The 20,952-nt window shown below is 46.7% G+C and overlaps 1 protein-coding gene across 1 annotated transcript in view; it reads left to right on the top strand.

Moving 5' to 3' along the window:
* Positions 1–549: 549 nt before the first annotated feature.
* The window catches only part of LOC117588546, a 33,916-nt gene continuing 13,513 nt past the window's right edge, over positions 550–20,952 (top strand). The window contains exons 1-3 of the mRNA XM_034279925.1: positions 550–1,020; positions 7,537–7,576; positions 18,265–18,325. The gene's annotated coding sequence lies outside the window, so the exon portion shown is untranslated. The remainder of the gene's footprint in view (positions 1,021–7,536; positions 7,577–18,264; positions 18,326–20,952) is intronic.

The raw sequence follows: 20,952 nt of genomic DNA, 5'->3' as shown, positions 1-20,952 counted from the left end.
TGCGGTGACTGCGGTTGGCTGGCGCTGCTGTTAGGCTTGAGGTCGGGCACTGCCCCCATACCCCTTTCCCACCCACAAACTCTACATACTGAGAGGAGGAGAGCGTTGTAACTTTGGAGAGCATGCTCTCTCTCTACCTGTGGTACTCTCTCTGTGGCTGTCGTTCTCTATCGTTTCTTTCTCGTGTACGATCGCTGGAGCGTGCGTTCGTTCGTTCGTTTCTTCGTATAAACGGAGATGGCAATGCCTGTGTGTGTGTATGTGTTTGGAGTAGAAATGGGGCTCGCGCTTTTCTTTGCTTCAAGTTGCCTCTGCTGACGGCTCTGCCTGCCTTCTGCAGCAGGCCTGGGCCACGGCCATGGTCGCTTTCTCTGCTTCTGCTTCTGCTGCTGCTGTTGCTGTTGCTTCTGCTTCTGCGGCTGTTCTTGCTGGCTCTCTTGGATACCATTCCTCTTCTTTCGCTGCTGCCACAGCCGCTTTGTGGAGACCTCTGGGAAAGGCATAAAAGTGGCGCACGACCAGGGACATCAGCCATTGCGCGTGATGCAATTCAAGTGCTAACAGCTAACATCTCGTCGTCGAGTCAGCCATCACCAGCAGCAAGCAGCAAGCAGCAGTACCAGCAGCAGTAGCAGTAGCAGACGGAATCAGCAGCACCGTGAACAAATATTTCTTTTTTTTTTTTGGTTCATCCGCCCGCTCACTACTCCCCCTCTATCCAAGTGTGTGTCTCTGTGAACTGGCAGTGTGTGTGTAACAACAAAAATCCACTCCTTGCGGATGCGGACCGAGCGCGGATCGGCCGAGTGACAACAAAAAGAAAAGCTACCAGTGTGACAAAAAGAAACACCCAATAACCTTAATCCAAACTGTGAAAGTGTCCCTAAAGCAGACACACACACACACACACACACACACAAACACACGCACACACACCTAAAGAAATAAACACTTGCAAAAGGATTAAAGCAAAAGTTTAGAAAATTGTGAAATATTTTCGAAAAAAGACACCCACAAAAGGTAAGACGCGGAAAACAGAAAAACAAAAACCAAAACTAAACAACTAAAAGTGCAACTCGAACATTTTTTTATACATTTTTTTCTGGGATACTCGATAATTTTTTTAAGTGCAAGATTACAACCAATGTGGAGAGTAATGGAGTGAAAATGGTCTGAAAATAAATTGAAATTCTAATGATCCTGCGTGGAAGTATTACCCACACATAACCCTTACCCTACCCAAATCTAACACCTTCAAATTCAAAGGTGCCCATCAGCAGCAGGAGGTCTTCATGTCTCCATGTTTGAGCCTGGTGTCTGTTTGCTTCGCCAATTGTCACCTCTTTTTCCCTCTTTTTATTGCGGCACCTTAAAGGGAAAGACTCAGGCAACGAACTTGAGCCGCAAGTTCCATTGAAAATCCGTGAGCATTAGGGAACGATCCAAGGAGATTCGTGGCCGCAACATTTTCCATTTCATTCGAAAATGCAAGGAAGCCGGATCCGACAGAGAGAGAGTCAAGAACTGGGGTGGTCTCTGGCCCGGTCCGCACTTCCATCTTTTGCTTTTGCTTTTGCTGTTGCTCTGCTCTCTTGGTAGTTTGTGTTAAAGTCATTAACGCAGTTAACCGTTATTACCCACCGTTGGTCGGGGGTATGGGTATGGTCACCCAATTCATTAGGAAAGTATTTAGTGGCAGAGTGAGGCGAACAAAGAGACAGAGACTGGTACGGGGACAGTACGGGAAAAGCAAAAGCAACGGTCCAAGCAAGAGCATGAGAAACGCATTAAAATAAAAGGCCACAAGAAAAGTTAACGAAAAATGTGAAGTAACAGAGACTGAGGAACTGGGGACAACCTGTCTCCTTCTCCAAAGCCAACCCAGAGTACAGCCCATCTAGAGCCACTGTGCACTTCATTCCATTCAAGCAAAATCAAAACCAACAGCAAAACCAACAGCAACAGCAACAGCAATTGTAGCCGGCGTCTGGTTTAATGTGTTCCCAGTAGCACAGGCGGAGTCGTCTCGAATGAGAACTTTATTGTTTTTCAGCGCCCCGGAAATAATGTAATAATCTTGCATAAAACGAGCTCAGCTGCTGCTGCTGCTGCTGCTGCTTCTACTTGTTATTCTTTTATAATCGAATCGTAAAAAAAAATGACGAAAGAAAAGGCTAAGGCTAAGGGTAAAATAGTTGGGAAAAAGAAGCGGGAGAGCCACAGGCAGGGGGCCCATTAAAATGATTTGGTGGAAATGCTGTAGGAAATGGAACCTGGAACATATGAAAACCTGCAGGCGGCGGGTAGCAGTCAGAAGTCAGAAGGCCGCCAACTACCCGTACATTGGCGAGTTTGAGATTGGGGCGGGGAAAAGCGGCGGACAAAGAACTAATGCCGACCCCAAAGGGGGCAGGCATTAGCATCGAACATTAATTAATGTTACACACAGTCAGTCCACAGCCGTCAGTCAGTCCAACCTTGATGCAACGTCCACCACACTCACATCGACTCCAGCAACGACTTCAGCAATCATTAAACAAGCCCAAGCCAGCCTCGCAATCCATCAATCGAGGCAGAAAAAAAGAGGCAAAACACCACAAAACCATTTTCTCCTCATTAAAGACGGATTTCCACTTTAAACTCTCAACTTACTCTCTCGCTCTCTCGCTCTCTCGCTCTCTCTCTCTCTCTCTCTCTCTGTCTCTATCCCCTCCGTTGCACATTTCTCTTTTCAATGCGTGTTCAAAGTTGACCCAAAAAGAGGAAAGCCAAGCCAAAAGAAAAGAAAAGAACCAAAAAGATTTAACGCTAAACGCTCAACCAGCCAAGAAATCGGTACATTTTGGCCCAGTTTAGATTGTATGCTGACCAAAAGCGGAAATTGGTTGGAAGTTGATTGCAGCGGGAGAGCGGAGGCAGAAGAAAAGAGAGAGAGAGAGAGAGAAAAGACTAGACTTATATCTCATTCCCGATGAAACTAATGGGTTGCGTTCGATTGAGTTGCCATGAGATGTGCTGGGCCCGCTCCCTCGTAGAAGTTCTTGTAAATTTTCGCATCGAAACCATTTCCTGTACGGCCGTAAAGCTCATGTAAGCTCTCAAAAAATGTCTCCTCAAAAATATCTTCTGGTTTAGTTGTAGCTCCATCTGTCCATAATGGAACACTCTTACCATTTCGCTTCGTCACGACGGGTGGAGCTACTTCTGCCGCAGCCTCCCCTTATTAGCATCTCGGATTTCATCATCACCCTTCCCGTCTTGCGTCTGGTTTTGCTTTTGCCGCTTCGCTTGGCATAGATTCTGTTCTCTCTTCTCCTAATGTTTGGGGGCTGAGTATGTGGGTCAAATGTGGATTCAATTGATGTGCACCTGTTGGGAGAAGACGCATGATAACACCAAAGTACAAGTAAAGATTCGCCAGGTAAATAGCTCCCCGTCCCGCACCTGCCTGATGCCTGATGCCTGTAGCGATACAAGCACTCGACCGCTTTGAGTGCCTGTTGAATGGTTAAGCGATACTCGCACACGATACATCTACTCGACGGCGCAAGACCGAGTGACGAGTGATGGGCGACGAGTGATGAGTGGATTGGAGGTGTATCTGGAGTGGAGGCTCATGGATACTCGAGACGCGCTCAGACACTGGCCTTGGGGCAGAGCGGAAGGAAAGTTTCTTTCTTTGGCTTTTCTTTTTGGCAATACATTAAACGTAAACTGTTCCACATAGAATCTGGTACGGCTTTTGGCCATGGTAATTATGTGTACCAAAAATAAGCCAGCTCATCATCATCATCATCATCATTAGCAGCAGCAGCATCTCAGATGTTTTCCCATCTTTCCATTGTCATCGTCATTTTGGATGGAGAGGGTGAATCTTCTTCGGTTTCGGAAACTATTTTGTTTGTGCTTGGGTACCATGATGACGATGACGATGAGCTGGCACTTGGGTCGTCTCGTTCCAGCTGAAATCTTTTCGTTTTCTTTTCATTTGGTTTGGTTTGGTTTGCTTTTGGGGCCCTGGCCTGTGGAATCTGTGCTATTCGAACGGTTGTTTTGCTTATAGCCCACCAAGCTCCTCTCCTCTCCCTCTCTGTTCTCTCTTCTGCCGCATTTGGTATTATAAGCCATATTAAAAAGAAACGCTTCTTAGTTATGATTTCTTCTTGTTCTCTTTTTGGGCACACCGAGAGGGAGAGAGAGGGAGAGGGAGAGAGAGAGCAGGGAAAATGTGGGCCAAATTCTGTATTTCATCTTTATTTAGCTTGGGTTTTGGCTTTGGCTTTGTCATACCAAAATGACGTAGCCCAGAGCTGTGGAAGCTCGTACCCTAACCTCGCTAACGTTAACTTTCAGTCCCAATTAGGCTATAAAATTATTCAAAATATAATTCGATTCGTTCGAGAAGCGGGAATAGCAGTAAAAGTATAGATAGATACTTGAATGGTCAAAGAACGTTTGAATGAATGAATGAATGAGCAAATCCATGAATGAGTGGCCCCAATGTGAGTCTGAAAAGACGCCAAGTAAATGCAAATTGCTGCCACAGCCTCAAGTGGAGCACAAGAAGGGGGGAGGACCAAAGAGTGGCAACTAATTTGCATTTTTCTAGAGAGAAAAACTCTGCTAAGGAAAAACATAAATCTGATTTTGTGCTAGAACACGCAGCGGTTGGGTTTCTAGGATGATTTGTTGAGAGATTCCATTCGATTCCCACAAGTATCCGTTTACTTATGGGAAATTTCCACAGCGAATCAAGGTGCATGCAACAGGCGAGTACAGAGGTGCAGCTTCATTGACCTCAAGCAAGGCCTCTGGTTATACTTTCCTTCCATGAACCATTAACCAGAAACCCTTCGCTTTTATCTCCACCCACTCCAGTCCACTCCACTCCACACTCCCCTCCCCACACTCATTCACTGTCATCGATGTTGTGGGCGCATTCATTTCGTATCGATTACAAATTCCAAATTCTATTTATGATTAATGAACCGCTGACGGGAGTACCACAAATAGGCGTTTCGCTTCGTCTTCGAGTCAAATTCTGTGTGTGAAAGTGTTCCCATTTCGACTTCTTCTTGAAGATTCCCAAAACAAACCCCCCCCCCCCCAGTGTCTCGTTTCGACACATTCCCAATTTGGACACGACTTTGACCGGCAATGTTTCACATGATGATGATGATGATGATGATGATGATTCTCTCTATCTCTCTGGAGCAGCCCACTTCGAATTGCACTTGACTGTGGCTGGGGGAAGGCCACAACTTGATGGCCAACAGAGAGAGAGAGAGAGAGAGAGAGAGAGAGAGAGAACTTTTCATTTGGTGCGTGTGTGCCGCCCATTAGGTTCATACACCTCAATTCACTTCTATTCACTTCCCATTCACTTCAAACTTCCAGGGCTCCCTACCAGTGCTCTTGCCATGAGTTGAGTTGAGTGGAGTTCATTTCAGTTGGACTTGGAGTACGGTTCTTCAGCTGAGGTTTTCTTTTTTAATGAGACAGAAAGGCTAATTACGAGCGTCATGCGTATGCAAATGGAAGAGCAGAGCAGAGCAGAGCAGAGCAGAGCAGAGCGAAGAATGGAAAAAGCAAAGTCCAAGAGTGGGCTGGCAAGGGCTGGAGGAAGGGCCAGCAAAGGCATGGTGGCAGGTGGAAAGTGTGTTTTGGGAGTGTGCGAAATATTCTTTCTCTCTGTCGCTGTCATTGTAGAATTCTTTTTGTTTTCCCCCCCCAGTAATCAGAGCAGCGATCCGAGCACCGAGGCGTTGCATTCTCGTTCAATTCATTCATTCATTTGCATTTGCATTTCCACTTTGGGGTTTGGGGTTTGGGGTTTGGGTTTTTGTTTAATTATTTTCTTTCCCACCGCGTGAAGCATAAATGCCTGCGCCACAGCTGGCATTATTTTTATGGCCGCGTTTGTGTCTCGAGTCTTTTGTCTTGTTTGTGGCTTGCTTTGGGGCCGTTTGCAATTCGGTCAAGCAATCATTTATTCATTCACTCCGCCACTCGACTTTAATTGCTGCCATGTTGCATACACATACAACGCCCCGCCGCTCCTGTTGTTGTTTTAATTACTCGGCATGTTGCATGCAAATCTGGAAAACTCTCGACTCTCGACCGAACAATGAACAAAGAATATTTGTATTTTCTTGCTTTTGCACTTTCCACAAGCTTCCCGCTGATGAATGGGAGTGGCAGGTGGCAGTGGCAGTGGCAGGTGGCAGCTGGTGGGGGTAGTCATACTTGTCTATCAATATCCCATTAACTGGCCACCGCAGCAGCAGCGGGAGGGAGCTGTAGCTGCCCCTCCCCCAAAGGCACCATCCAACCATCTTGCCACACATCTACCTACTAGTAGTTACCGTTACGCAGCAACTACAAAAAACATGTTTGGGGCGTTCAGCACAGAACCAGAATCGAAGTCGAAGCCGAAGAATCGGAATCCAAACGAGAGCCAAAGCTGAAAATTCAAATGGAAAACTAAAAACTGGCTGGCTGGGCTGACTCTTGGCTCCTGCTCTGCTCATCAAGTGGAATTTTCATTTATGAACTTTTGCCATCATAAAAGAAAACATCCAAATCCAAGGCAATTCTCCGCCTATGCCGAAGTGGCTGAAGTTAAACGAAACGAAATGCGAGGAGAAAATACTTATACAATGGCGATAAAAGCAAGAAAAGAAAAAGAAGATGCGGCAGGCAGGCAGGCAGGCAGGCAGCAACAAGAAGTAGCATCAGGGGCAGCAGCAACAGCATCAGTGGCATCGGCATTAATCGATTGGAAACTCGTTTTCAGGTTCATTTGACTGGAAAGTGCATTTTGTGTTATTAATATACAGAAAGAGATGGCCACAAGTGATGGAGAGTCTTAGATATGTTATAATTAAGTGGCATTGTTTTCAGCCGCGGCAACAGCTTCAGCTTCAGCTTCAGCTGGAGTGCAATCCGTTGAGAGATCCGTTAGAGAAAACACTTTACCCCAGCCACAGATACAGATACAGATACAGATACAGATACAGATACAGACAGCTACAGCGTTGGGAAAGAGAAGCATAGAGAGAAAAAAAAGATCTCTGATCTGAAGAGGATTTCCCCCCACCGACAAATAACGCTGAAATTGGGATCATCTGGAGGCTCTTCTGTGAAGCGTTGGCCTCTTCACTCTGGGGGAAAAAGAATGATTGCAATTGGATCTTCTTAATAAACTTTGGATCAATGGAACATGTGGAGGAATGTGCTTCGAAAAGATTTCTTCAATTATGTTGAATCTTAGAGAGAGAGTTTTCAAAGCGGTATTGGAAAAGATCATGGAAGATCTCTTTTAGAAATGATTTCCTGCAGTGCTTTTGGCAGTGCAATCTCTTGAGGAAGTTTCGAAGAAGAAGTTCGATTCTTTGGCATTGAAATGTTGAAGTGGAAGTTCATGGGAAACTTATCTTATCGGTAGAAGTTTCGCTTTGATCACTTTGCTTTCATTTCGCACATCATTGCTGATCAACACTAACAATTTTCCCGCTCTCTTCTTATGTTTTGCAGTTGCAACGCCAAGCAATCGCTGAGGAAGACCAAGTCGAAGGTAAGCAAACAAACTGAAAGCCCATTCCCCCTTTCTCTACATCTACACCCGAGGAATGGTCTTGTTTTGGGTGGGAGATCACCAACCGACTGACGTGATCTTCACTTCACTCGACTCGACTCGACTTTGTTCTCAGCTGGCTCTGGTTCAGTCGGAGTTGCGTTTTTTATGTCTTCCGCTAAATTGCGATCACAAATCAAGGCAGGTGTTGAGTGGATTGCTGGATTGTAGCATTCTCAGATTGAAGGCGACTGGAGCTGCGGCACTCGAAGGTGGAGCTGGAGCAGTCGCGGCAGAATCTAAGTCTAATCACTATTGTGGCTCTCCAAGTGCCTTTGACTGTTTACGGCCCTGTGTTCGTCTCTGTCTATTTATAGTCAAAAGTGCAGGCAATCGCCTGGCAATTAGTCACTACAACGAACCTCAAACTGGCAACCATCCAGAGGCTGCATCCATCCATCTGTGCAACTGTCCAACTGTCCATCTGTCGCCCATCTGCCCAACCCATCCAGTGCCATCCATCTATCCATCTCTTTATCTGTGCTCTGGCGACTTGTTCGCCCTCAGTTTCATACTGCACTAATGAGCGATGGGCGCGTGACACGAGCCCTCTTTCGCAACATCCATCTCTAGCAACATTTTGGGTCTTGTCTCTACCTATCTCCCACTTTGGCATCTCTCTCTTCCATCCTCCTGCTCGCCCCCATCTCTAATTGAGATGGGACTGCCTGGGATCCCTGCTCCCATCTCTAGTCCCCATAAATTGTCCAGTGGCGGCTTAGTGTAACTAATTGACGATCAACGCAAAACGCTTTGGCGGCATCTGTGAGACCGTCCGCCCGCCCGCCACCCTCTTGGTGACATTGAGTAATGCCAGCGGATGGGCTGGGGAGGTCCTTGGGCGCAACCCATTTGGAGGGGTTTCGGTTTTGGTTTGTTTGAGCCGCCTCGTGTGCTTTGACGACTCTTCGACAATTAAGTTGGCCAGTGGCTTATTGCCATCGTTTTCTGCTGTGCTTATTGCTGACAAAACGAAAATGAATTGCTGTTTTCAGAGACCAGCAAAAAGACATCCGAAGAGTTGCACGAACTGCCCTCTGCCCGTGGCTCCAGCTGGTCCGGTCCAGCTTCTAATTTATTATCGGATGCTGTTGCCGTGGATGCTGATGTGGATCTGGCTGTGGATGCCAACAGATTCACAAATGCGTTCCAGCTGCGCGGCCGCACCTCTCTGACAGTGCAGTCAGCGGCGCTGTCATGGCAATTAATTTTAGCTTTTGCCTCTGCCACAGACTTTGCCTTTTGATTTGATACTCTTGCGCCCCAAAGGGGTACTTTGATTTGGAGCAAAATGTGACTCGTATTTATATGCTTTATCTTAAAGCATAAATACTTGCCTTGCCTACTAGCGATGGCAATTTTCAGCTTCGGTCGCTAGTTTCGCGCTCTGTGTTGTCCCTTGCAATAATTAAGTTATGCAATTGCGTTCGGTATGAGGAAGTGACTGCTGCTGGCTGCTATTTCTAAGTCTTTTTGCTGCTGCCGGGGCACACATATTGTATGCATTATCTAACGCTTGTATCTAGAATGGCTGGCACTGGACCTGGGGCACAAGTTACAGAGCAAAAGCTTATCAGGAAACAGCCATCTGAGTTTTGGGCTGCGTTTTTTTCTCTCTCTCTCTCTCTCTCTCTCTCTTCGTGTGTGTCTCTCTGTCGCTGTGTCTGTCCCTTTCTGTTGACTAGAACCCTAAAGCCTAAAGCGTGGCTTTTGTTTGTATCTAGTTGTATCTAATCAAAGCATAGTTCATGGCATTCATAAGCACGAAACGACTGTAAAATCCCTTAACTCTGCACCTCCATCCGACTTACTCACAATAATTATTTTTAGTTGTCTTTCGTTTCATTTGACGATCGTTTCGTTGGCTCAGTTGCACCTGGAATGGTCACATTTTCTCTTATGGTTTTCAATTACACTTATCGATTGCCAGCACTCCTGGTAATGGTCCGAGCTGCCCTGCCCCGTGCTGCAGCTCCATGCCCCACCAATGGCAATCATCATCTGCGTTGCCGCTCAAGTGGCAATTGTTAATTTATTGTTTGTGGGCAGCCGTGAGCGTTTCATATTGATTCGGCTTGCCAATTATTGTGTAAATAAATTCCGAATTGCGTGAGGCAGCAACCATAATAGCAACAAAAGTGTGCTGCGTGCTGCTCTGCTCTTCATGAACTTGCCTCGATTGTTCTTGCTGCTGTTGCCAAAGTCCATTCACATACATTTTTGTGGGCATACTTTATGGGCAATTTGCAGCGTGGAGAGCGAGCAAAAGTGCACCAGAACCCAACAAAAACAAGATCGGCAGCAGCCAATACAGTGGAGACGAGTGCAGAGCTGCAATTGCGTGCCTAGCGATGGCATTGGGTCTGCAGGGCACGAAACGTGATGCGATACTTTCAGATTAGAGCGAAGAAAACTCTCAATAAAAATGTGTAGATAAATCGGTTGGGTATTTAAATGGAAAACAAGGCAATCTAATGTGAAGCCTGTGCTGTTCCCAGCTCAGCTCCAGGCACGCGGGGCACGCACAGGGCAGTCACCGTTTACGGTTGCTTCCATCTCCAATTTTTTTGGCCTGCGGGCCTACAAAGCGGCCGCAAGAAACCAAAGTAACGGAGTCAAAGAGCTGTCCGATGAGGAGGGTAGGGGAGAGGTCGCAAGCGAGAGAGCGAATGAGAGCGAAACAAAGCCCAAGCATTGTGCGCTACAAATTGTCACACAATATTTCCGCTTGCCTCTCTCCCCCGATCGTCCGACATTATCGCCTTCTCCTTCTATCTTTGAGCCAGAACAATGCTTGGGCTTGCCGCTGAGGAGGGAGTGGGAGACAAGAGCAAGCAGTAGAAGAAGGCGAAGTAAATACAACAAGCAGCAGAACTAGGGTGAAATGTGGAGAAAGAATGCGACGAATGAGAAAGGCGAAGATTAAGGTTCCTGGTAATTCATTAAAAGAAATTCTATTCGAAGCGCAGGCAATGCAACATGTTCGAGTTTGAACTCCTCCAAAATTGCAGATCAAACTCTACACTCAGCCTCCCCTCTCTCTCTCTCTCTCTCTCTCTCCATGGAAATCGACATCTTTTGGTGTCTGTTGGCTGTCCCAGGGAATTGGTGAGGAAGCGAAGACAGATGGAACAGAAGCGACAGACGCTGGCAGCTTTCATTTGTTAACTCAGTTTATGAAACGGGACTCGACAGAGTTTTCGGCATTCCCCTTGCCCTTCCTCCTCCTGCCTGCTGCTCCTCAACGATCTAGCGCTCCATCTTCGAATGCCAACTTCATCTTCGTTTTGCCACAAGATGAACGTTTGCTGCCGTGAATGCTGCTGCTGTCTACCTCATTGACTGACAGACAGGCAGCGGAGAGTGCAGTAGCGCGACTGAGAGAGCGAGAGAGATGGACCGACAGGGAGACATTCGATTAGCATTAAGCGCAAGAAAGAAGAAAACAAAACAAAAACCACTAAAAAAGAGCCGACTGCAGTGCAGGAAAGGATCCTCTGTGGACTAGGAATAGGCTTAGGAATTGTGTTTGGGATTCGTCGAGACAGGGCCGAATGTTATGCAATTTCAGTTACTTAGGGCCCATCAGTCAATCAGCTTGAATGTCTGTCATCACTCCTCTCTGTCGCTCTGCTCCTCTGCTCAGGCCTCTCGCTCTGTTGGTGTCTCGCTCTCTTGGTCACTCGTTGACAGGCAGCTACCGAAGTCTCTAGCCCCCTGTCAATAGTCAAATGGGGCTGACAGTCTTTTGGTTCTTTCTTTAATTGCCCCCCCCCAAAAAGCGGAGCTACTGACACAACTATGTAGATATATCTATGTGTTTCCATATCTATCCAACAGTCTGTTAGTGAGTGACCCATTTTGGTCCAGCGATTACCAGGAATCCCTTACCTTGAGCCCAAAACTCCATCAGATAATAGCAAAACGTTTTTGGAAATCGTTGAATATACTTTTGAATTTTATATGGGGAATGCTTTTCCCATTCATCTACTGACTAACTCCACAGAATTTAGAGACTGATCAGAGCCAGCAACGTTTCACTATGCGACGGGGTCATAAGTGGATTTCTATTTGGCTTTTGCCGCGGGAGAGTCTCTTCTTTGGCATTGTCTTTTGAGCCAAATTTAGCAATTTAGCCATAAAAAAACGTTCGACCAAATTGCCAACTGGAATCTCAGTTAAGTTGGGAAATCACTCCAGCTGATGGCTGGGGCAAGACTTCATTAAATATATGAGAAATAATTGCAATTATTGAACATCTCTTTCTCCCTCTCTCTCTTTGGTCTCTCTCCTGGCTCGCCCCAAACATTCACTTTGGCTTTACCTTTTGCGAAAAAAGTTCCCCAAATGCGGCTAAAGGACATCATCATCATCATCATCATCATCGTTGGCTTGCGGTCGAGCGATGACTCTCCTTCCATCTATGGTAGAGACGTGCTGCCCACGCATACAGAGCCCGAACAGGGAGAAGCCCAAGATGGTCTAAACATTTGCATTTTTCATATACTCACAGGCAGTCCACTCTCCGCTCTCCACTCTGTACCCCCTCAGGGGCTCCGGGGTTCCTGCAGTTTGTTTGTCAGACTCATTTGAATGCAGTTGCTATTTATGTTTTATGCTAAAGGGGCAGACGACCGACGAGCGAGCGAGCAAGCTAGCCAGCCGTGAGATAACCAGAGTTGGAGCTGCAGTTGGGTCTCCACGTTGGAGCCTCCACAGTCAGAGGCCACTGTGGTCGCAGTGCGATTTGCAGTCTCGTTCTTCACCGGTTAAGGCAACGAGGCCAAAACGAGACTCTGACGGTTACCCTGATGTTGTCCAAAGTCAAAGTCAAGTCAACATCTACCAGTGCCCCTGCCCGTGCCACTCCCCTACTGCTTTACTGCCTGCACACCTACTCAATTCTTGTCCAACGTTTGCAAGCTGCAAAGGCAGGCTGCTGCATGCCACAACCCTTTGGCAGCTGCTTGTTCTGCTTTTGACCCGCTTATGCTGGACCCGCAACCAAATCGAATGGAAACCGCTCGCTCCATCTGGTGGGGGAGATGGAGGGGGTTAAGCCATGTGCTAACTGGGCTGATGGCTATGTAAATATTCTGAATGTTGAATGTTGGATCAACCTCACACTCGACGGTGGAGGTGTGGAAAGGCAGCAGCAGGAGCAACAGCAGCAGGAGGAGACGAAAAAGTGCTAGAAGCAGTCGCTTATTGAGTGATCCAAATGGTTCCATAAATCAAGCAAAAGCAAAGGCATTCCAACGGCTGAAGACTGCGCCAGAGTGCCAGAGTGGCAGAGTGGGCGAGGCAGGGGAAATGAGGTGTGAAAATGAGAAAGAGGAATAACATGATAAAGAGAGGGAGAGGGACAGGCACTTTTAGTGCAGGGTTTCCGATCACCTTAGCAGCGATATGCCAATTCCACTGCGTTCCAATTTGGGCAGCAACTTCGACCCATTTCAGTGTTCCAAAGTTTGTTCAATAATTTTGCAATTTGTTCCAACGTTTTCCCAGCAATCTATTCTCTTCTTTCGCCACATACCTTTCCGTTTCGTTCTGGCATTCCGTTCTCATTTCGTTTCCATTGATTGCCGTTAGTTGTCGGCGGCAAAATGGCCAACAGCAATTTCAAAAGCCACAAAGAAAATATGTGGCGAATTTCTGAAATCTTTACATGGCGACAAATTCAGCGACAACAACAACAACAACAACAAGGAGAACTACTTGTTGCTCTTGTTTTGCCATTCCAAAGTGTTCCATTTCCACGGTGTGTTGACCATAATCATCATTAAGTAGCTGCTGCCTCCATTCGTCATTATGTTTGAACATCATCATCATTAGAGTCATCAAGGAAAACCGCACAGCGACACAGAAATAGAAAGAAGAAATCTCTCTGCACATTTTCAAATAAGGCAAAACGAGGGAAAGAGGGAAAGAGGGAAAGAGCATAAGAAAAATAAACCAGAGATTTGTGGTACGTGAATGAACCCAGAGGTGGAGGAACCCAGAGGTATAAAACTCCAATCAGAAACACACAAACATCAGATATTTTTATTGCAGATTAAACCATAAACTGAGTCGCCATCGGTCTTACGTTTTTTTTTTTTTAGAATATTTAGCATGCTCCTAAACAGTGTTTCGGTTTCCCCTTTTGATGGATCATACATAGGTCAAGCCAGAAGAAGTGTTCCTTCCCATTACATAGAGTTTGAATATTCCTAAAAACGAACCAAAATTCGGATGCCTTTGAGTGTAATTCCCTATCAGTTTCTGTTCTGATGTTCAAGTTAATGTTCAAGAGGTAGAGGGAGAGACAGAGAGGCAAATACTGGCGACATGTGGCTGCCTCATTAAATGAAATGAAATGAAACTTTTGCCTTTTGGTTAATCAGGAACCAGTCGCCAGTCGCCAGTCGCCATTCGCCCTCTCCGCGCCAGAGCCAGTCAATCAGGAACATCAGCAGCAGCAACAGCAGCAGCAGCAGCAGCAGCAGGAGAAGTTAGCCAAATCCCGTTGTCTCTGCCACTGTTGGTGGCACTGGCACTGACTCTGCCCCAAGCCCCTACCTACTCCCCTCCTGCTGGGGGCAAGACAAACCGGTCAAAATTAACCTACTTAAGAGTGGAGGCCAAGTGGCTCTGAGGCAACCAGCTGCCGTCTTTGGGAGCCGCTGCCTTTCCTTCACCAGCAAATACGAAAAAGAAAAAACACAAAAAAAGAGATTCAGATACAAGAAACAAAAAAAAATGCAACTAAAAAAGAATGAAATCAAATCTTGGGTACGTGCCATGTAAAATCAGATGAAGAGTGGCACCAGATGGAGATGGTAGAGCCTCGGACTGACACACGCAAATGTAACCCAAGAAAGTGCGCCTCCCCCCAGCCAGCGATGAATCGATTAATCGAAGTGCAGGTCTATCGAAACTTAATCGAAAATCGAACGGCAGAGAAGCGAAGAAATTTAATCGAAGAGCCATACGAAAAGCATTTCCACCTCGCATAACCGCGAAATGGAAAAGTGGAAAACTCAACCGCAATCAAAGTCAGCGGAAAAACTTCATCAGCATCCCATTTGGTGGGTTAGCCGCATGCAACATTCAGCTGCAGCTGCAACTACAGCCCCGACAACGACTCCGACTCCAGCGGCTTGCCCATTGAGCAAGGTTAATTGATTATCGCCTGGCGTCGCTGGCAATTTGCCTCCTGGCCTGGCCTCCACCGTGCAGCAACCATAGCCCCGCCTGACCATTCGCCTCCCTGGTCGAACTGAACTGCGTGTCCCGGTCCATTGTTGGTAACCACAATGACAAGCGTCACGAGATCAAAGCATAAAAACCAAATTAGAAGCTGGCCATGGGCATGCCGTACTCCACTTCCACTTCCACTCCACACCGACTCCCTACTCCTGAAGATTCGGCCCCATCCGCTCGTGAGGCTGAGTGGAGTCGAGTCGAGTCGAAGGGGAGACCTCAGAGCCAGCTTTGGGTCTATTTATGACCCAGGCCAGGCCCGGCCCGGCCCGCCTCGGGTCTTCGTCTCCTCTGCTTGGAGTCAAGAAGAGGCTGTGTGTACGAGTACGAGTTCGAGGATAGTACTACCCGCCTAACAAGATTTGTGTTCCATTTTGCTGTTGCCGCTGCCGCTTTTGGTAGCACCTCTGTTGAGGTTTTGCTTTGCTTCGTTGGCTTCGTGTCTGATCAGGTCTGTGACAGCATCAGCAGAAGTAGCAGCAGCAGCAGCAGCAGCAGCAGAAGCAGCAGCCGACACCAAGAACAAGCCAGAAAGCAGCTTGGAAAATCAAGTGATTACTGTCTCGTATCACGAGTAATGAAACGTGACTCAAATCGCAGTTAAACACCCAAAACCGGAGCCAGCTCCCAGCTCGCCATCAGATGGCATCCCATGCCATCCCATTCCATTCCACCCCACACACGCGCAAAACCCCCAAACACCAAACACCAAACGAACGAGGTACAACACGGGGCAACAACAATTAGAACAAGCCAAAACAGCGATACGAACATGCTGGGATGGGATGGCGGACAACGAGCAGTGAACATAGAACACAGAGAACACAGAGAGCAGCGAAGAGAGCTGCGCCAGCCAAAGCAATCACAAAGGAGATCACACAGAGAGATGGAGGAGAAGGAGAAGGCGAAGGCGAAAGAGAGCGAGAGACACAGGCAGAGGCAAAGGCATCATCAATGTCCCAGTCATGTCAGCCATTTGGGTAATGTCGTCGCTGCTCGAATTTAATGGCCAAAAAAACACGGCAGGACTGAAGACTGTAACAGCAGCAGCCGAACTAGAAGAAGAAATGTAAAAAGAAAAAAGAAGAAGGAAAACATCGTACACACACACACACCCATTAAAGATGTGCCCCCGAGGGACCTGGGACCAGGGACAGACAACAGATGAAATCTTGTGGGGGCAAGGATTCTCTTTCGATTGAGGGATTCACTCAATGCTAATAACCAAAGGCTAACCAATGACATGTCCTTGCAATTATGAGCAGCAGCTGGACTCGTAATTGAATTATTCGAATGTGAATGAGAGAGACAGAGAGAGAGAGAGAGCATCTCATCTTCTACGCTGCTCCCCCTGCGTTGCCGCCCCATCATCTTTCTCTGGGAACTCTGGGAACACAGCTGGCCGTATCCATATCCGCTGCATGTGACCATTAAATCTTCTCTTGATATTTGCATATATGAAGCGATTCTTCTACGATCTACGGGCGGGCTTAGGGCATTGGGTAGATGGAGAGGTAAAGGGCAAATGCAAATCTTTGACTCTGCGGTTGCGGCTGCCTCTGCCTCGTTCTTGCTCTGCTTACTCAAGCAAAGATGACACCAGAAAAAGGCGATCTGCATCTTTGAGCAGCGTGCCCAGTGCCCAGTGCCCGTTCCCAACCCCAACCAAGACACGTGTGTCCGTGTACGTGTACGTTAACGTGTATCTGGATAGAAGAGATCTCTGGGAATGCGACACGACTTGGTGTTTGAAATATTTCACTTTTGGCTAGCGCCCTGCCCACCGCCAAGACAATGGCCAAGGTCTCGGACTGTGCAAGCGATTGCGACTGCGACTGCGACTACGACTCGTATCTGCTGGACTCTAGGCCCTGCTCGTTGGACACTTGGTGTTTCCCTGGCACTGAGATAATACATGACATTAGACACAACACCAGGCGCAGCACAGCAACAGCAACAGGAACAGCGTACCCCAAGTCGAAGATCTCAAAATGGAAAATTGCCATGCATAACATATTTTTGTCCGTTATATTTTCTTTTTTTTTTCTTTTGCGTTTTTTTGTTTATTGTAAAGACTTGCAAAGTGGTCAAGCGACCATGATTAGAGCGGGCGGGTGCAGGGAATGAAGAGTTGGCATTGAAGAGGCGCGAGACAACGCTTGGACGGCAATTTATGCAGGGCTATGGTTGAGCAGGGCCGGATTTAGTTCTTATGGCGCCCAAGGCACAATCCTTAAGGGTCAATAATGCAAAAATCAGTTCTGAATTGATCTATTGGTATGACCCAAGTAGCTAACCCACCCATCACCAAGCTAACATGAGACACAGGGGGCCGTACATAAATCCGGCCCTGTGGATGAGCCACAGTGTATGTACCGTTAGAACGGTTAGATATTGTGATTTCCAGTGTTGGCAGTGGGCTCGAGAGTGGAGTGTCTTGCGAGTGGGAGGATCAGGAACTGTGTGATCTACAACAAGCTTCGATCGGCGATTGTGTGGAGATTGATGGCTTTCTCCATGGAGGAGGTGATTGTGAGGCTGAGCTGGGCGGAAAGAAGATGCGCAGCGGAGTGGTGGCTTGTGATGGATGTCCACTGGAGATGGATCTATGTACTCCCCACATTGCGGTTGGGTTGCTGGCAAAAAAAAAACACAATTTGGGGGATCAGTTTGCATTTTAATAGTGTGCTTGACTTTCACTCCAATGACTCTTGCTCTGCCTCTCTCTTTCTTTCTCTCACTTTCTCGCCCCCTGCCGCCATCCTTTGTCACTAGTCGGCTTTTTACGCTTCTGCATTTTTATCTCTCTCACTCTCTCTCTCCGCTACGGTCAAAAGTTTTTGCCGCATGCCCCCATAAACCAACTACACTCGTCCCCCGTCCGTAAACCTCTTGGGTCCACCTCCCACCAGAAACCAACAGCCACCAACCGCCCTGTCGCTGAGACGTGTCGTGTGTCATCCAGTAACGGTAATTTACACGGGCCATAACGCGACATTTTGTTGTTGTCGCTCTCTTCTGCCTCTGCCACGACATCTAGTGGGATGCGGGCCCAACGTCTGCCTGCTTCTGTCTTCTGTGTCTGTTTTTTTGTTTTTCCGCTAATTTTGCTGCCGTTTTTGTTGCTTTGCACTGACAAAAAATAGTTACAATTTTTTACTCGTTTTATTTACCAGAAATGGTTCCATCCGATACATTTTTAATGTGAAGTTTAAACTTAACTTTAAATGTTTAGAATAATAAACATGTACGAATGTATTTGTGTACATAATTGTACATATATATGTATGGTACTCTCTCATTAAATTTGCTTTCTATTTGCTATTATAATTCCAAAAACAGCTTATTGATTTCTTTATTTTGCTCTTTTCCACTTTCAGACTCTCGCAGCGCGCCGAAGAAAACGAAAGAGAAGAAATCGAAAGCAAGAAAGAATAAAAGGTAACGACACAAATTTCACCCAAACACAAAAATCACTCAAAAAGTTTCCATTTCGTTGGAAAATGTTGTTTTCGTTGCGGATTTTGCTTGATATATAATTAATCTAAGCTAAGCTGATTATCGGGATTCTCTTGTTCTCCACACCATCATAAGATCTGTCTCACACTCCTTCTTTCTCCCTCTGCTCTTTCTCCTCGTATTTGATTGATTTATGGGTTCGCTGGCTTTGGCGTGAGGCGCGTTTAAGTCATAAAAAAGAATCCCGAAAAGATCATGGGAAAATGCCAAAATGTTTGTTGTAACAGAAGATTTGCGGGAGCGGAGGAGGCAACGGGAGCGACAGCATGGCCATTAACAGCAACACGACTTCTGCTCTGCTAGCCCCTTCCCCTTGCATGAATCGTATGGGTTCTAAACTCGCTTTCACCGAATTCATTTTATTTATTGAAATCTCTGCATGTCGAGCACGTTGGCACGAATCGGAAAGAAAAGAGATGGAGAGTGTGCTTGGCAAGAGAGAGAGAGAGAGAGTGAGAGAGACACAGTGACAGTGTGGAAGAGTAGGAGAGTGGAGCGGGACATTTGCAGAGCATGTAAGCGGAATGTCTGCGCTCATGTGTTCGTGTACGTGTGCATATGCATATGTATGCATACTATTTGTCAGCAGTGGAAGAGAAGCAAGAAGATGGAAAGAACTTCCACTGCGGGAGCCGAAGCTTTTGATACCCTTAAAAATCGATAAAAATACTTAAAAATAATTCCTCATTGGAGTTGGTAGAATTTAAATACAGAAATATTATTTACATACGTATTGAGGCGAGATGCAGTAGCAAAGAGTTGGGCTGTGTACACTTGTACATTGATCAATCCCCAGCAAGAAGAAATAATTCACATGCAAAGAGAGACTTGTTTTCCGTTCGATGTGGACAGCTTAACGATAGTTTTGATGAATCCAGCAATCAGCTAGCGAATCCTTGCAAATCAGACCCGAACCAGGGTGCAAGCCGCCCAGTCACAGTTCCAGCTACACATCAGAGTTCCCCATGTTGGCAGTGCCACGATCTCTGCTGCTGCTCCGCTGCGGCTACCACTTCCAAGTCGCGGCCCGAACCTGAGTGGCATGTGAATGAGGAGGTTGGCCGCCGTCTCCCCGTTCTCCGCACTCCACACTCTCTTGGTCTTGAGCGAAATTGGTACACAGGTCTGTGGGGCAGATTGTCTTAGGTCGTGCCAACAGCGATGCGCATAATAAATTTTTGGCTTTTGTTTTTGCCAAGCCCCAAACAGCAGCAACAGCAACAACGACAGCCATAAAACGCTGTCCAAAAGAAATGAAAATGAAAAGTTCTCAAGCGACAAATGCGGAGGAAAGGCTTTGCAACAAAGGCCTTTTGACACGGCACGTAGAGGCCCAGAGAGGCGTACGAAGTGGGTGGGGATTGTGATGGGGGGTATAGGTAGGGGCAGTGGTACAGTTGGCACTGCTCCATGCATAATGAGCATTTTTTTGGTTAGGTCTCGCTCCACATTCGAGTGACAAACATCAACAGCAAAGAGAGCGACGGTAAAGATGGTAATAAATGTACGGCGGCAATTAAAGCCGAAAAGAAAATCAAATAGTTGCGGTGAAAAGCGGAGTAGTAAGCCAGAAGAGGAAGAATCGGCGGGCTGAAGAAATTGTTGGACGCCAATCAATACACGAGGAGGTGGGGACATTAAATAAAGCAACAAAAGAGACAGAGGAAGAGCCACATAAACTAATTGTACAGAAAGTACATTGTACATTGGATTTTGATCAGCATGAACTTTCCTAACAGTAAATGATGAGCAGAGAATGAGATAAATGTACTATGCATAGTATATACATAGATACATATGTATGTAGGTATTGTAGAGGTTCTTTTATGGATGAAAAATGTGTGAAGCAAAAATGAATTAAAATCGAGCAACAGAAATTCGAAGCGAATGGGAAAGAGTTTCTAGTGCGGCTTCATAACTTGAATGGAATATGTACTCATACATACATTTTACATATGCATGTACATATGTATGCATACATCACTTATTGATTACAGCTGAAGCCAAACACTGAGCGACAATTATGCCCCAGTCTCAAATTGAGTTCTCATTACGTAGAGTGGAACTCTGTCTCAGGGTGTTAGCTTTAGCTCTGTCTCTCTCTCTCTCTCTCTCGCCCCGTCTATTGCTTAGCATAAATACTCGAAATTCCTTTCTCATCAACGTAGCCGTCCAGTCATCCAGCCATCAGGCAGTCCAGCCATACAAAAAGCGGAACGAGGCAGAAAGGAAACTAAGCCACAAACCGCAGAAACTCATTTGACCGCAAAGAGAAAGAGAGAGAGAGAGAGGGAGACAAAAGTGACAATTCAGCGACGATAGGGAATGGCTGGGGGATGTGAGGGGGAAGGGAATGCAGACGACTCTAGTCTGGCGAGGAGAGACATTAGCTGATGCACATTTCTCACACTGGGAACTGGTTTGATTTAGCCAACCTCCCTGCACAGCTTCCCGACACTTCCACCTGGAGCTGGAGAGAGGGAGGAGGATTTGGAGGAGGGACGTGTCGGAGCTCCAAACGGCCTGGACAGGGGCCAGTGGCCGCTGCA

The sequence above is a fragment of the Drosophila guanche genome, unplaced genomic scaffold (genome assembly GCF_900245975.1).
Source record: "Drosophila guanche unplaced genomic scaffold, DGUA_6, whole genome shotgun sequence".
NCBI classification, from domain to species: domain Eukaryota; kingdom Metazoa; phylum Arthropoda; class Insecta; order Diptera; family Drosophilidae; genus Drosophila; species Drosophila guanche.
The sequence above is the reverse complement of the archived record's forward strand: the minus strand, read 5'-3'. Positions and strand labels throughout refer to the sequence as shown.